The 15,880-nt window shown below is 61.4% G+C and overlaps 1 long non-coding RNA gene across 1 annotated transcript in view; it reads right to left on the minus strand.

Moving 5' to 3' along the window:
- Nucleotides 1-10,504: 10,504 nt before the first annotated feature.
- The window catches only part of LOC140599039 (uncharacterized), a 38,402-nt gene continuing 33,026 nt past the window's right edge, over nucleotides 10,505-15,880 (minus strand). Inside the window, exon 3 of the long non-coding RNA XR_012001692.1 lies at nucleotides 10,505-15,829. This is a non-coding gene — a long non-coding RNA (uncharacterized lncRNA). The remainder of the gene's footprint in view (nucleotides 15,830-15,880) is intronic.

The raw sequence follows: 15,880 nt of genomic DNA on the forward strand, positions 1-15,880 counted from the left end.
TGAGGCCAGGAGCCACGGGGAAGGGCTGGGGGGTTGGAGAGGGCAGGAGAGGTTGTGGAAGGGAGACCCTGGTGCCTGGAGAAGCTCAAGGAAGTGAAGCTGCAGACCCCTCCACAAGCTAGCTGTGCAGGGGCTGTGGCCTTGGCTGGATTGTGGGCACAGATTCGGGGTTCCTTGTGTGAGTGTGCATGGGAGCTGGAGTTCCAGACCCCATCCACACCGCCTCCTCTGCCCAGCCCCTGAGCGCCAGCCCGTGTCTGGGTGTGAGCCCCACATAGAACCTGTGGGTGTCTCCGTGGGTGCTCACGTGCACTGAGGCCCAAGGGCAAGTGACCCCTCCCAGGGCGGCCTGGAGGTGACCAGGGGTCAGCAGGGTACCTGAGATGGGGCCAGCAGGTATGACCATTCTTCACCCACCCCCCTTCATGCATGCCCCAGACTCCGGGGAGGATGAGATGTCTCCCCTGAAGGCAGCAAAGCCGACTCCTGAGCTCTGCAGGTCACGGCGGCCTGGCCCCTCCAGTCGAGTCCAAGGGAGTGCTGAGAGCAGGACACAAGCTTGCACACTCATTCCCAAGACCACAGCCTTCCAGGCCCTGCAAGGCCACACAGCAGGGTGGCTGCGCCTGACCACGCCGCCCCAAGGGGTCCTGCTCCCCAGAGAAGGGAGAGCTGGCTGGCTGGCTTGGGGGTGCCGCCTGGGCGGTCTGTGGAGTGAGTCCTGCATAGGGGGCCTTTTCAGCTTGTTGGGAAGGGAGGGTGACATGCCAACAAATCTGAGCAGGTGGGCCAAGAGATTGGCGGGGAAACTGAGGCATGGAAAGACTGTTATTGTATTAGCTCCGGCTTCCATAATAAATGACCGTAGACTCGGTATGGCTCCAAACAGAGACATTTATTCTCTCTCAGTCCTGGAGGTTGAGGGCTGAAGTCCAGGCCTGGGCAGGCGGCGTCCCCCTGAGGCCTCTCTGCGTGTGTGTGGATGGCCGTGCTCTCCCCGGGTCCTCACCGGGTCATCGCTCCATGTGTGTCTATGTCCTGATGGCCTCCTCCTGTAGTGATCCCAGTCACCCTGGTGACCCCATGTTATCTCAAGTACCTCTGTAGAGGCCCCAGCTCCAGAAATGGTCATGTCTGGGGTGCTAGGGGTCAGGGCTCCAGCATGGGAATTGGGGGACACAGTTCAGTCCGTGCCAGTCACTGTTCCAAGGACAGTCACCACAAAAGGGAGGAGAGGCTGCGGCAGAGACAGAGGCAAGGACTCAGGAACACGTAGGCCAAGTGTTGGGAAGTGGGGAACTTGGAAGTTCCCCAAAGAGAGGAGGGGTGAGCGGTCTTCGCCTGGGGGGCAGGGGGAGAGGCAGCTTTCCAGAGCCCAGTCGGTCGACTGCCCTGCTGGCCCAGACGCCCCGCTGGCCCAGGTGTGCAGGCCATGAGGGGAGGGGGCCATCGCCCCCGGAGTGAGGCCCTGGGACGGGAGCAGAGGGCCTTGGGGTCTGGGTGGGATGACGGCGAGCATTTCCTCAGACAGGGTGATGGATGAGTGGGGGCTGGAAGCATTGTGCTTCCACGCGGTGGGAAGCGGCGTAGCCAGAGCCGGATGTGCAAGAGCCAGGGGAGGAGGCTGCATGCGTGCACAGATGGGCCCCCACCTACGGACCCCCAGCCCCTGCCTCGGGGACCCGGACCCCCACTCACAGGCACGCAGGCGGGGTCCTCCCAGGGTCGGGGTGGGATGGAGCGTCTCCCCCCATGGCCCCCGTGCGTGGCCGTGGTCTGCCTCCCCTAATGGTCCCCCTGTGAGCTCGGACAAGGGAAGTGAGTTAGGGCAGGAGCTCTCTCCAAAATAGCTCATCAACAAAGCCCAGATGGAAAAATCCGCCTCCATGGAGCGCCTTGGAATTGGAAATTATTTCTTTCTGGAAATATGCAGTGTGAGAGGTGAGGTAGAGGACAGACCCTGGGTGTTCCTGAACAGAGGCTGTCGGGCCCACACGCCACCCGCCCCCTCCTCCTCGGGACCCTCACCCACACACTTTCATCCTCGTCCCCTCTTCCCAGTGGCGCTGACTCAGTGGTAGGGGACAGGGGTCTGAGCCCCGGCAAGGTCTCTGGTGGGCTCCCTCTGCCCCAGACCCACAGATGCGGGGGCCAGTGACCTCCAAGCCACGGTCCTCCGACAGCCGCCTTCCAGAGTGACCCATCAGGCCCCACAATCCTTTTCCCAGATGCCCGGGCAGCCCATCGCAGTGGGCACTGCGGGGTGAGGGCAGCCGTGCCGGGTGGGGTTCTTCTCTAGGTGCCAGTGGGGCCCAGACTCCTGCCATCTTGTGGCTCGGTGCTCCCGAGAATGCTGGGGGTGGATGGAAGGGAGGGAGGGTCCTTCTGGAAACTGAGGTTCAGACCCGGAAGTAGTGCAATCCTTTCACCTCACATTTCCTGGGCCCACTCTGTCCTGTGGCCGAATCTACCTGTCCCAGAGCTGGAAGACATGTCCCTGGACTGGTCCTTGCTGGTCCCATCAGTGGTACCCCCCCCCCTGCCAGACTTGGTCCCTCTGCTCCTCCCCCAGCCCTGGTCCCTCTGCTCCCCACCCCAGCCCTGGTCCCTCTGCTCTGCCCCACAGCCCTGTTCCCTCTGCTCCCCACCCAAGCCCTGGTCCCTCTGCTCTGCCCCACAGCCCTGGTCCCTCCGCTCCCCACCCAAGCCCTGGTCCCTCTGCTCTGCCCCACAGCCCTGGTCCCTCTGCTCCTCCCTCACACCCCTCGTCTCTCTGCTCTCCCCCACACCACTGGTCTCTCTGCTCCCACCCACAGCCCTGGTCTCTCTGCTCCCCCCACACCCCTGGTCCCTCTGCTCCCCACCTAGCCCTGGTCCCTCTCCTCTGTCCCCTGGCCTTGGTCCCTCTGCTCTGCCCCCCAGCCCTGGTCCCTCTGCTCTACCCCCCAGCCCTTGTCCCTCTCCTCCACGCTTCCCCCTCCCCCCAGCCCCCAGCTCTAGTCCCTCTGTTCCATCCCCTGGCCCTGGTCCCTCTGCTCTTCTCCAGCCCTGGTCCCTCTGCTCTGCTTCCTGCACTGGTCCCAGGCCTCCTGGCCTTTGGGGAAGTAGGGGGATTCGAGAATGCACTTGGCCCATAGAGGTGGGGGATCCCAGAAGACACCGGCTCTGCTGATCTGGAGCCCTGCACTCCTGAGCCTGTCCTTGGGGAGCTTGCAGGCTAAGCGGGAGAAACAACTCAGGCGTGGGCTACTAGGTGCCACATGCGGCCCAGCCCCAGGGCCTGGGGCAGGAAGGAGGCAGCCTCCAGCACAGGAGGCCACTTGGAGGGGGCCTGAGGGCTCCCAGGGTGGCCTGTAGGGCAGGCCATGTGTATGCATCAGGGGCACTGGGCAGAGGGGCCCTCATGGGCGAAGGCCAGAGCATGCAGGCCCAGCACATGCTTCAGGAAGAAAACAGGGCAAAGGCCCCATCTCCTAGCTCAGCCTCGGGGACAGGGAAGGCAGAGGGAGGGGGACAGATGTGATTCTCAGCCACAAGATGACTGTGGACCTTCCCTGGGCTTTCTAGCTCCAAACCCCCGACATGCAGTCCCAACTTTGAGGAATGTCCTGTCCGTGGTGGGAGCTGCCAAGGAGGATGGACAAGGGCCCAGGGGTGGGGGCCCAGGCAGGTGGCCGGCTGCTCTGACACTTTCCTGGCCGAGGTCTGCATCCCCCATGGACGTGGCTGTGAGGCTTCGGTGGGCTTGCATCTGGGGGTTCGGGAGAGCATCCAGGCCCCCGGCCCACGTGCTTAGGCTCCCACTTGGAGGGCCTGTGTCGAGATGTCTGAAATATTTGTTTTCTAAGGGATTAACTTCCAGATGACTCTCAAAGAGGCCAGGAGTCATTGCTGTGCCTGCGGCAGGAAGGCCCTTCTTCCCCCTTGGATGCTGACCCAAGCAAGCATCATCTGTTCCCTGGGAGCTTCCGGCCACATCCCCATCCTGCCCTTCCACAGTGGCCCATCCACCCATCTGTCCATCTATCCGTCCGTTCATCCATCCATCCATCCATCCATCTATCCGCCTCATCCATTCAACAGACATCTCTGCAACGGCCATGGCCAGGGGCTCCAGACCCTGTGTGCAAGCACTCCTTCCTCACCAAGCACAAAGCAAAGTGCCATCTCCTTGGGACTCCATGCTGTGCTGGCTCGGCATCTGGGGTCCCTTCTCGTCCTGCAGCCCGTCTTACATGCACTTGAGTCTCCTGTCCTCATGGGAGCATCAGCCCCAGACCAGGCCAGGCCATCGCCGCCCCTCTCCCTGACCCTCTCTTTCCACAGCCCTTAGGGGTCTGATATGGATCGAGGGGGGCTCACCGCTTCCCCTGCCTACAGGAAACGGCTGTGTAGGGGGGATCCTCTATCTTTCCTCTCTCTGGCCACTAGACTTCACTTTCCCTTGATGAGATTCAAAATGGTGGTGATTCTGTGGGTGGAGGTGGGGCCAGGACCAGGCCAACCTGCTGTAGGCAGATGTGGATGAGGCCCAGAGAAGGGTGGGTCTGACCATGGTGGACTGTGTACGGGGCCCAGGGATCCTCAGGTCCCCAGCTTGCAGGTGGGATTGGTGCCTGGAGCCCCCCAGCAGATGCCCCACAAATCAACGGTGCCAGATCCCTGGTTGAGGTCTGGGGCTGGCGGCAGGTGTTGGCCATCCTTGGTCTAGGAGCAACGGCGGAGGCCACAGACCCTGGATGCCCACTCTGCATAGGGACACCAGACTGGGGTGGGCTGTGGGCTGCAGCCAGCAGGAAGGGACAGCAGTAGGCCCAGGGGTCAGGAGTCAGAGGGGCAGTCAGCGGTCAGTAGAGGTTGGGCAGAGGGGTCGCAGGGTAGACACGGGTTGTGTACCATCGGGACAATGAGGTGGGGAGGGAGCATGGATGCCCTCTAAGGGGCTGACAGCAAGGAGCCACCCCCTAGCCTCCTAGGGCCTCAGGCAATGGGCATCTCAGACATGCAAGCCCCCTGGGGTCCAGCATCTGGGTCCTGGGGCTCAGGTGAGCAGAAGCTGTGAGTAGGCCACTGCACAGGGAGCCCCGTTAGTACTGACCACACCGGCCCTGCTTGAGTGGCGTGTCTTGTCCTGAGCTCTACACCCCAGGTGGCGAGCAGTAGGGCCCACAGAGGGATCTCAGGCCACGTGAGCTGTGACCCCACCAGCACCAGGGCCCCGGCCCAGCTCCATGACTACCGATGGTCACAGGGTCCCATGCAAGTCTTCTTGCGTGCACAAGAAGGTCTGGGGAGGGTCTGGGGAGCTTCTCTGCCTGGAGTCTCAGAAGAGTAGGACCCAAGATGGGAGCAGAACCTGTGAGGGGCCATGCTGGGAGGCCAGGCCCGGCCTGACCCACTGCTCCAGGGGATCATGCCCCTCCGCCTCCTTGTCCGCGGACCAGGCAGCTTGTCTTGGGGCCACCGCCAATTCCATCTCCCAGCTCAGCTCCTGCTGCTGCCATTGGAGGGGGTGAGCCAATCTCTTGGGACCCCCATCACTCCTGTGAGGAATCAGGGAGTTGCCCCTGAAGCCGAGTGGAATGAACCTCTCCCACCTGGAAATCAGAAGTCAAGCCCCACCCCGTGATTAAGTTTGGTTAGCACCAGCTTGCCTGGTGTTCCCTGGCTGAATCCAAGAGTACTTTCTGGAGGAGGAGCGTGCCTGGGGGTCATGGAGGGAGGGATGGCGCTCACTCTGGGGCCTCGCTCTGGGGCAAACCAGTGTGGGCTTTCCTCACGGCAGCCTCGGGCCTCTTGCTCAGGGGCAGCTGGCCCCTCAGACACAGAAACTGTGAGGCTTCCTGACACTACCTGTGAGGTCTCGCATGTCTCACTGGTGGGAGCACCCCAGGTTCAAGGGCAGGGCTGGGCAGGGGCAGGGGGAGCAGTGGGCCACATGTGGGCAGGGGCAGGACAAGGTTTGGCGGGGGTTGCTGGGCCGCCCATGCACCACAGCCAAAGAAACGGGGGAGCTGAGTCATGGGCAAACCCACCAGTCCCGTGATGTGCAAGGCAGTCCCTCCATGCCTCCCTCTTAGGACTGAGCAACGTGTCTTGTGTCTGTTCTGTAACCACGAGACGACAGAAGGGTCTGGTCAGAAAACAGAGCTGCTCAGGACCCCTGGGTGACTCAGTGGTTGAGCATCTGCCTTCAGCTCAGGGCGTGATCCCAGGGTCCTGGGTTCCAGTCCCACATCAGGCTCCCTGCAGGGAGTCTGCTTCCCCCTCTATGTCTCTGCCTCTCTCTCTGTGTCTCTCATGAATAAATAAATCTTTTTAAAAAGAAAAGAAAATAGAGCTGCCCAACAGACAAACAAGCGGCCTCTGCATTGGGATGGGGCTGGGATGGGGCTAGGATGGGGTGGCCTGGGGCCCAAGAGCAGGCGCTCAGGTGGGAATCGGGAGAGGGTGAGAGCCACCAGGTGCCACAAGGATACACGCAGCCCATGTTGACCGTCTGGAGCCCACTGCGTCTCCTGCCACATTGAATGGATTATTTGTGGCCACCTGGAACCTATGAACAGACTTGCTTTGGACAACGGGTTCTGGCAGGGGGGCCACACTGGCAGGTGGTAGCCCTGATCCCATGACCATGTTCATACGAGAGAAGAGGAAATGTGCATACAGACCCAGAGATGTGGGGTGAGGGGTAGGGTGGAAGGTGACCGCAGAGTTGGAGCTGGGGGACACCTCGGACCCAGAGGCTGAAGAGGCAGAAGGGATCCTCCCCTGGAGCCTCCACAGGGAGCTTGGCCATGAGATACCGTGATTTCAGCCTCTGGCCTGAAGAAGCAGGAGAGAATCACTTTGCATGGACTTAATGCACCGAGTCTGGGATAACGGGTTATGGCAGCAGCCGCGGGAAGCAAATGTGCACCTCGGAGCTGAGGGTTGAGGGCGCCTAGATGAGCTGGTGCCCCTCACACCTGGCCCTAGACTCAGGGGACCAGGGTGTGTGGGGGGGTTGGCAAGACCTGGGGGCAGTGCCAGCACGCTGAGTGGCAGTGACAGGTCAGTGACAACGTGTATGAGCCGTCCCTGGGCCTGTGCCCACCTTCCAAGTACAAACATAGTGCTGCTTCCACGGATCTCGGCTGCTCTAGCCAGCTCAGCCCCACAACAAAACCGTGGGTGCAGCTGGAACAAAGAGGTTTCTGATCTCCCACTTGTGGATCCCCAGGTGGAGCCAGTTCTGCCCATGGCGTCTGGGACCGTGGCACCCCTTTGCCAAGCGGGAGGCAGATTTCTGGGCCATGGGGATGGGTGTAGGATGGGTGTGTGACCTGAGCTGGGTCACGATCTCTATCCGTGGGGTCTCTGCTGGGATCTAGGAAAGGAGCTGTGTCTCTTCCATGAAGGTCTGTATTCATTCCTCGGAACATCTGTAACAGGTGACCCCATGCCAGGCAGCTTAAACAGCAGGAATCGACTCTCTCCCAGCCCCAGAGGCCAGCAGCCTGAGGTCCAGGCGAGCGTGCCCCAGGGAACGGGCCTGCCTGCCTCTTCCCGCCTCCTGGTGGCTCCAGTGTTCCCGGGCTGGTGGCCCGTCCCTCCAGCCTCTGTCTCTGGAGTCATGTGGCCTTGGCCTCTCTCTTGTAAGGACACCTGTCATCGGGTTAGGGTCCACTATGTAATCCAGGATCTCATCTCAAGATCCTTAGCTTAAGCGGCACTGTGAAGACCTTTCCCAATGAGGTCACACTCAGATTTGGGGGGTTGGGACATGGACAGGTCTTTCGGGGGCCACTGTTGGCTCACTATAGGGTGGGAGCTTTGTAAGCAGCTTTCAGTGTCATGCCACAGCCTTCTGCATACGAGGTTGAATGAGTGGTGGGATGCAGAGCTGCAGAGAGGCGTCGAGGGGACACAACTCGGGTCCAGCCTGCTGGCTGAAGCCAGTCTGAGCTGAGCTACTGCCACTTGCAGCTGAGTCCTGTTGGGTCTCTGGGCTGCTCACCATGGGAGGAAGATGAGGACCACAGGGGGCTGTGGCTAGAGAGGGTCCCTGAGCGACGGCCCAAGGGTCTGCCCCACACCTTACCAGGCCACTCCACCCTCGAGACAGAAGTCTGTCTGTTAAGGGGGCAAGGCTAGTTTGGTCGTCCTATCAAGAGTCACAGCAAGTGGGTTTTTCTGTGCATGCAGCCCCAGCGTGCCAGGACGGACCAGCCTCAGTCCAGCCTTGGGGACTTCCACACGGCTGCCTCCTCCTTGGCTCGGCCCACCTGCTTGCCTCAGGCCACAGGAGGCCCCACCAGGCACAAAGTCGGCTCCCTCCAGCCAGGGCAACCCTACCTGGACACATGGTCCTTGGCCCATTGGCAGCCGCCCCCAGATTCTGTCCTCCGGGCACCCCTGGGCATCTGGTTGGTTCACCCAGAGGCGCCCCGCAATGTAGCCAGGAGACCCCATGGGGCCCGGATGGGCAGAGTTGACTTTCCCCAGCCGTAAAGCTGTGAGCATCACTGGCCCAGCCTCCTGTCCTGCTGCCTTGCACCCCCACGCAGAGTTTCCATCTCGGGGTCTGTGGTGGGCTGAGTTGTGTGCACCCTGAATTCACATCCTAACCCCCTGTGCCTCAGGACAGGACGGTGTTTGGAGGTAGGGTCACGAGGGCTCATGGATGAAGGCCTAGGGGCACAAAGAGAATGTCTACCCAACATGTCCGTGTCCTCACAAGAAGAGGAGTGACACAGGGAAAAGACCCAGACACCCAGGGGGAAGGTCATGTGAAGGTAGGGCCGACATGGAGGGGCGTGTCCGCAGACCCGGAAACACAAGGACTTGCCATTACCAGTCCCCGGGACAGCGGGTGCGATGGGTGCTCCCTCGCAGCCTCTGAGGAACCATCCCTGCCGACATCCCGGTTTCTGGTTTCTGGGCTCTGGAGCCGTGAGGGAGTTACCTCCAGAGGTTCTAACCCACCCAGGCTGCAGGGTGGGGACCTCAGGCTCAGGGAGGCCGCCTCAGCCCCACAGCCTGTGCACCTGCCCTGCCCCCACCAGTGGCGAGAGGAAGCAGTGACCTGCCTGGGAATCAGTCACGTGACCTCCCCTGGCTGCCCAGTAGGCTAGTGTGTGTGACACTGTAACAGTACAGCATCTAGAAGTTTCTAACAGAAGACTCTACTGGTCCACGAGGAAGGAAGAAAAGATGGGACCATGGGTCGTCTGCAGCATGGGCGGCATTGGTTTGCCTAAAGAAAGTCCTCATGGTCCAGCGTGAGATGTGTGTGTTCGTGGCAGTACACAGGGAGGAGGTGGGCGGGGGCAGAGCAAGGATGCACGGGAGGGACGGTGGGCATCAGGGCCCAGGGCCTGTCTAGCTGGCAGCCAAGGAAGAGGAGAGAAGGTTTATAAGCAGGAGCAGAGGACGGCAGGAGCCAGGGGTCAAGGAGGCTTTCGAACGGTCCCCCGAGATGGTGTGCCAAGCCCAGCGCAACGGTCCCCCAAGATGGTGTGCCAAGCCCAGCGCCCTGCGCCCACGTGGGTGGCTGAATGCGGCGGGGTCTGTGCTGCTCCAGGATCGGCCCCGGAGAAGGTGCGCAGCTCCCAGGGTCCCTGAGGGCCAGGCCTTGGCTGGCGAGCTCTGCTGCCCGCTGCTGTGCTACTTCCTTCCTCCTGCCCGCCGTGGCATTCAGGGTCCCTGGGGGGACAAGGCACAGGCTGGCGTGGCTCAGTCACACCATGGCAGATGTGAACACCTGTGCCGAGCAGGGACTGTTCAGGTACTGCGGAGGACGGTGGGGTCTCCCCAGGGATGGTCGGGGTGGGAGTGGGAAGGGGCACAGGGCACAATCAAGGCCCGGCAAGGAGGCCAGAGCGGTAGGTGAGTCCTAGAAGCCGTGGCCAACCACAGTGAGAAGGGGTGGGAGGGATGAAACATATTTATGGAAATAACTGCATGGATCTGTTATTTAGATCTTGGGTTAGCACCCAAGACAGAGGCTTGTACCCAGGGGGGAGGCTGGTACCCAGGGGGAGGCTGGTACCCAAGGGGAGGCTAGTACCCCAGGGGGAGGCTAATACCCAGGAAGGATGCTGGTACTCAGGGGGAGGCTGGTACTCCAGGGGGAGACTGGTACCCAGGGAGAGGCTGGTACCCAGGAGGTAAGCTAGTACCCAGGAGGGAAGCTGATACCCGGGGGGGGGGGAGGTTGGTACTGAGGGGGAGGCTAGTACCCCAGGGGGAGGTTAGTACCCAGAAAGGATGCTGGTACCCAGGGGAGAAGCAAGTACCCAGGAGGGAGGCTGGGACCCCAGTGGGAGGTAAGTATTCAGGTGGGAAGGTACCAGCGACAGGCTCGCACTGAATCCTGCTGAGAGATGTGGCTCGGGGCTGGCAGGATGGAGGGAGAGGGTGGGGAGGTGGCTCAGCTCATGGGAGCAGAAGTGATTACCTTGCTACTGATGGGATTTGAAGGTGAGGGACAGTTAGGCATCAGGGTGACGAGGCCAGGAGAGACTTTTTTTAAAGACTTTATTTTTTTAAGTAATGACCACACCCAACATGGTGCTCGAACCTTCAATGCTGAGATCGAGAGTCCCATGTTCTACCGACTGAGCCAGCGGGTACCCTGAGGAGACATTTCAGAGAAAGGATCACAAGGGAGGTGGAGTGGGGCCCATGGAGCCCTGGGCGCATGGGAAGCTGCCAGCCAACGTGCTAGAGATGAGCTAGTTAGTCCTTTGGTTGGAGCGTCCGAGGTTTGCTGGGCTGGGAGTCAGGGGCACAGGTGCTGGGAGCATCGAGTGTGGTAGGAGGAACACGATTCCGGCTGTGACCTGCCACACTCCATGGCCCCATGGCCCATTCCAGCTGCTGCAGCCCTGAATGTCCCATGGTGCATGACACACGTTCAAAACCCGGTCCTGAAACCCCTATTCCCCCGCACGCTATGGCACACCTGGTTCTCCCCACCATGCACGCGCTCCTGCCTCTCCCATGACCTGCTCACCCCCAGGGCACTCCATCCAACCCCGTCCAATCGCTCGCATCAGGGTCCCTTATAACCCAGCCCTAAGCCTGTAGGGGACTACAGGGTGATGCCCCCAGTGTTACCCCTGGCTCCCGGGTGCCGGCAGCACCCATGAGGACCTGCCCTGGAACCCAACATTGCCCACGGGGCGGATGGTCCATTTGTGTGCACCTGTCTCGCGGCTGGGTCCTCCAGGATATGCACACATACAGCGCTTGGGATTTAGGCACCTACTGCTTTTTCACAGGCTTGGCAACTAGACTGGACCAGCCTGGGGCACAGGTGACAGGAAGTAGCCCTCGAAGGCCCAGGGCCAAGGTGAGGGGCAAAGGATGGCGCTCCCAGCTCCATATCCCGCATGGAGATCTGGCTGGCAGAGACACTCCAGCTGACAACCATCTCCATCACCTGAGGCTGGAAAGAAACTGGGGAGACAAGATGCAAGGCTTGGCGGCAGTGAGGGAGCCCCATGCCTGGGGAGGCTGTGGTGTCAGCTTCAGAGGGAGACCCCACAGAGGCCTCTGGCAGCACGAGGTCCTCGGTGCTGCCCTGCCCAGAGTGCAGGTGGGTTTTGGAGTTCCCCCTTACATCAGGCGCCAACCCCTGAGCCAAATGCACTCCCCGATGGAGCCCAGTTCCCTTGTGAGTATTGGAGACAGTAGTGGCCGCGAGGTGGCGGCACCAACTCACACGTGGGCAGCTCTGCCAAGGTGGGGGGGGGGCGTGGTCCGCCCGTGGTGTGACCCGAGTCCACTCACGCCTCATTCCACAGCGGTCCATGAGGGTCATCATGAAGATGGGGTGCACGACCAAGCCACTCCATCTGAGTCACCCCGGTCCATGTAGTCGAAATTGAGGAGACAACAGGGAATACTTGGGGATGGTGAGGGATCCCCATGCCCCGAGAGGCCACGGTGTTGGCTTCAGAGGGAAACCCTTCCCACAGGTGCCTCCGGCAGCGTGGTGTCCTGGGTGCTGCCCTGCTGAGCGCAGATGGATTTCAGGATTCCTCCTTGTATCTGGTTCCAACCAGTGAGTGGATTGCACTCCTTAAACGGAGCCAAGTTCCCTTGTGGGTGTTGGAGACTGTGGTGGCCGTGAGGTGGCGGCACTGACTCACATAAAGGGCGCTATGGCCAACGCGGGGGTCCGCCAGCGATGTGACCCGGGTCTGCTCAGGTCTGATTCCACAGTGGTCCACGAGGGTCATCACGAAGACGGGGCGCTCGACCGAGCCACTCCATCTGAGTCACCCCCGTCCACGTGGTCCAAGCTGGGGAGATACAGGGAATACTTCGGTCGGTGAGGGATCCCCACGTCCGGAGAAGCTGCGGTGTTGGCTTGAGGGAGACCCTTTCCATAGGCACCTCCGGCAGCATGGGGTCTTGGGTGCTTCCCTGCCAAGCGCAGGATTTCGGGGTTCCCCCCGTATCGGGTTCCAACTACTGAGCAGACGGCACTCCGTAAAGGGAGCCGAGTTCCCTTGTGGGTGTTGGAGACAGTGGTGGCCGCGAGGTGGCGGCACCGACTCACACATTAGGGGCAATCTCGCTGAGGCGGGGGTCCGCCCACGATGTGGCCCGGGTCCGCTCAGGTCTGATTCCGCAGTGGTCCACGAGGGTCATCACGAAGACGGGCGCTCGACCGAGCCTCTCCAATTGAGTCACCCCTGTTCACATGGTCGAAGCTGGGGAGATGACAGGGAATACTTGGGGACAGTGAGGGATCCCCATGGCCAGGGAGGCCGTGGTGTTGGCTTCAGAGGGAGACACCAAAGCGCCTCTGGCAGAACACGATCCTGGGCACTACCTTGGCGTGGATTCAGGGTGCTCCTCCTGCATCAGGCACGAACCCCCAAGCTGATTGCACTCCCTGAACAGAGCCGAGTTCCCTTGTGGGTGTTGGAGACAGTGGTGGCCGCGAGGAAGCAGCACCGACTCACACTTTAGGGGCGCCATGGCCGAGGTGGGGGGTCCGCCCACAGTGTGACCCGGGTCTGCTGAGGCCTGATTCCGCAGCGGTCCACAAGGGTCATCGGGGACATGTGGCACTTCTTTGAGCCACCGCAGGGTTGAGGTCAGGGCTCATCCACATCCCTCGGCCACAGGTCCCCCTCAAAACCATAAGTGCCTCGAGTGGGGCTCACATCCCATCTCCCAGGCACAATGAGGACAGCACCACTGCCAAACCTGGGACCCTGCACACCTGACGCGGCACACCCACACCAAGGACTGCCCGCAAAGATGGCTTTTTAATTGAACTGGCGTCTGCTTCCGACTGAGCACTCAGAGCTCTACAGACCCCCCAACGACCGGTCATTAACATCTCCATTCAATTCAGATGTTTAGATGCTAATGACCTAGGCGTGCAGCTGCCTCCTGGTCCTGCTGCAAAGGTCCTGCGGGCCGCCCAAGCGCAGCCATGGATTTGGGGTATCCGGGGGAGGTCATCAAAAGGTGGGGATCCTGACGTGGTGAACATACGCTGTGGCCATGGTCCAGCACCCACGTTGTACCCCGGGGTTGTGAAGGGTGCATGGAGGTGCATTTCCTGACGGAAGTGTGCTGGTCTGCACTGGAGCCCAGGTGCTGCTAAGAGTGGGATCCCCTCTGCACCCTAGGACCCCGGTGCTGCATCTCCACAGGGGGGGAACTTGGGGACCTAGGGCCTCATGACCTGGGGTGACAGGGAGCCCAAACTCTAGAGGGAGACCCACCACACTACGTCTGAGGTGACGCGGGGTCCCGGGGCTTGAGTGCAGGAGGATTTGTCTGTCCCTCCGAATGTGTGGCGGGGGGCGCTGACCTCCAAGCTGAAGGCTCTCTGGTGGTGCTGGATCAGTTGGGGGTAAGGAGAGGGCCGTGGCCGCGAGGTGGCGGCACAGACTGACACATCACTGCCCAACGCGAGGCTGGGGTCCGCTGGCTTGGTGCCCGGGTCCGCTCGGGCCTCATTTCGCAGAGCTCCACGAGGGTCATCACGAAGACGGGGCGCTCGACCGAGCCACTCCATCTGAGTCACCCCCGTCCACGTGGTCCAAGCTGGGGAGATACAGGGAATACTTCGGTCGGTGAGGGATCCCCACGTCCGGAGAAGCTGCGGTGTTGGCTTGAGGGAGACCCTTTCCATAGGCACCTCCGGCAGCATGGGGTCTTGGGTGCTTCCCTGCCAAGCGCAGGATTTCGGGGTTCCCCCCGTATCGGGTTCCAACTACTGAGCAGACGGCACTCCGTAAAGGGAGCCGAGTTCCCTTGTGGGTGTTGGAGACAGTGGTGGCCGCGAGGTGGCGGCACCGACTCACACATTAGGGGCAATCTCGCTGAGGCGGGGGTCCGCCCACGATGTGGCCCGGGTCCGCTCAGGTCTGATTCCGCAGTGGTCCACGAGGGTCATCACGAAGACGGGCGCTCGACCAAGCCTCTCCAATTGAGTCACCCCTGTTCACATGGTCGAAGCTGGGGAGATGACAGGGAATACTTGGGGACAGTGAGGGATCCCCATGGCCAGGGAGGCCGTGGTGTTGGCTTCAGAGGGAGACACCAAAGCGCCTCTGGCAGAACACGATCCTGGGCACTACCTTGGCGTGGATTCAGGGTGCTCCTCCTGCATCAGGCACGAACCCCCAAGCTGATTGCACTCCCTGAACAGAGCCGAGTTCCCTTGTGGGTGTTGGAGACAGTGGTGGCCGCGAGGAAGCAGCACCGACTCACACTTTAGGGGCGCCATGGCCGAGGTGGGGGGTCCGCCCACAGTGTGACCCGGGTCTGCTGAGGCCTGATTCCGCAGCGGTCCACAAGGGTCATCGGGGACATGTGGCACTTCTTTGAGCCACCGCAGGGTTGAGGTCAGGGCTCATCCACATCCCTCGGCCACAGGTCCCCCTCAAAACCATAAGTGCCTCGAGTGGGGCTCACATCCCATCTCCCAGGCACAATGAGGACAGCACCACCGCCAAACCTGGGACCCTGCACACCTGACGCGGCACACCCACACCAAGGACTGCCCGCAAAGATGGCTTTTTAATTGAACTGGCGTCTGCTTCCGACTGAGCACTCAGAGCTCTACAGACCCCCCAACGACCGGTCATTAACATCTCCATTCAATTCAGATGTTTAGATGCTAATGACCTAGGCGTGCAGCTGCCTCCTGGTCCTGCTGCAAAGGTCCTGCGGGCCGCCCGAGCGCAGCCATGGATTTGGGGTATCCGGGGGAGGTCATCAAAAGGTGGGGATCCTGACGTGGTGAACATACGCTGTGGCCATGGTCCAGCACCCACGTTGTACCCCGGGGTTGTGAAGGGTGCATGGAGGTGCATTTCCTGACGGAAGTGCGCTGGTCTGCACTGGAGCCCAGGTGCTGCTAAGAGTGGGATCCCCTCTGCACCCTAGGACCCCGGTGCCGCATCTCCACAGGGGGGAAACTTGGGGACCTAGGGCCTCATGACCTGGGGTGACCGGGAGCCCAAACTCTAGAGGGAGACCCACCACACTACGTCTGAGGTGACGCGGGGTCCCGGGGCTTGAGTGCAGGAGGATTTGTCTGTCCCTCCGAATGTGTGGCGGGGGGCGCTGACCTCCAAGCTGAAGGCTCTCTGGTGGTGCTGGATCAGTTGGGGGTAAGGAGAGGGCCGTGGCCGCGAGGTGGCGGCACAGACTGACACATCACTGCCCAACGCGAGGCTGGGGTCCGCTGGCTTGGTGCCCGGGTCCACTCGGGCCTCATTCCGCAGCGCTCCACGAGGGTCATCACGAAGACGGGGCGCTCGACCGAGCCACTCCATCTGAGTCACCCCCGTCCACGTGGTCCAAGCTGGGGAGATACAGGGAATACTTTGGTCAGTGAGGGATCCCCACGTCCGGA

The sequence above is a fragment of the Vulpes vulpes genome, chromosome 5 (genome assembly GCF_048418805.1).
Source record: "Vulpes vulpes isolate BD-2025 chromosome 5, VulVul3, whole genome shotgun sequence".
Lineage (NCBI taxonomy): Eukaryota > Metazoa > Chordata > Mammalia > Carnivora > Canidae > Vulpes > Vulpes vulpes.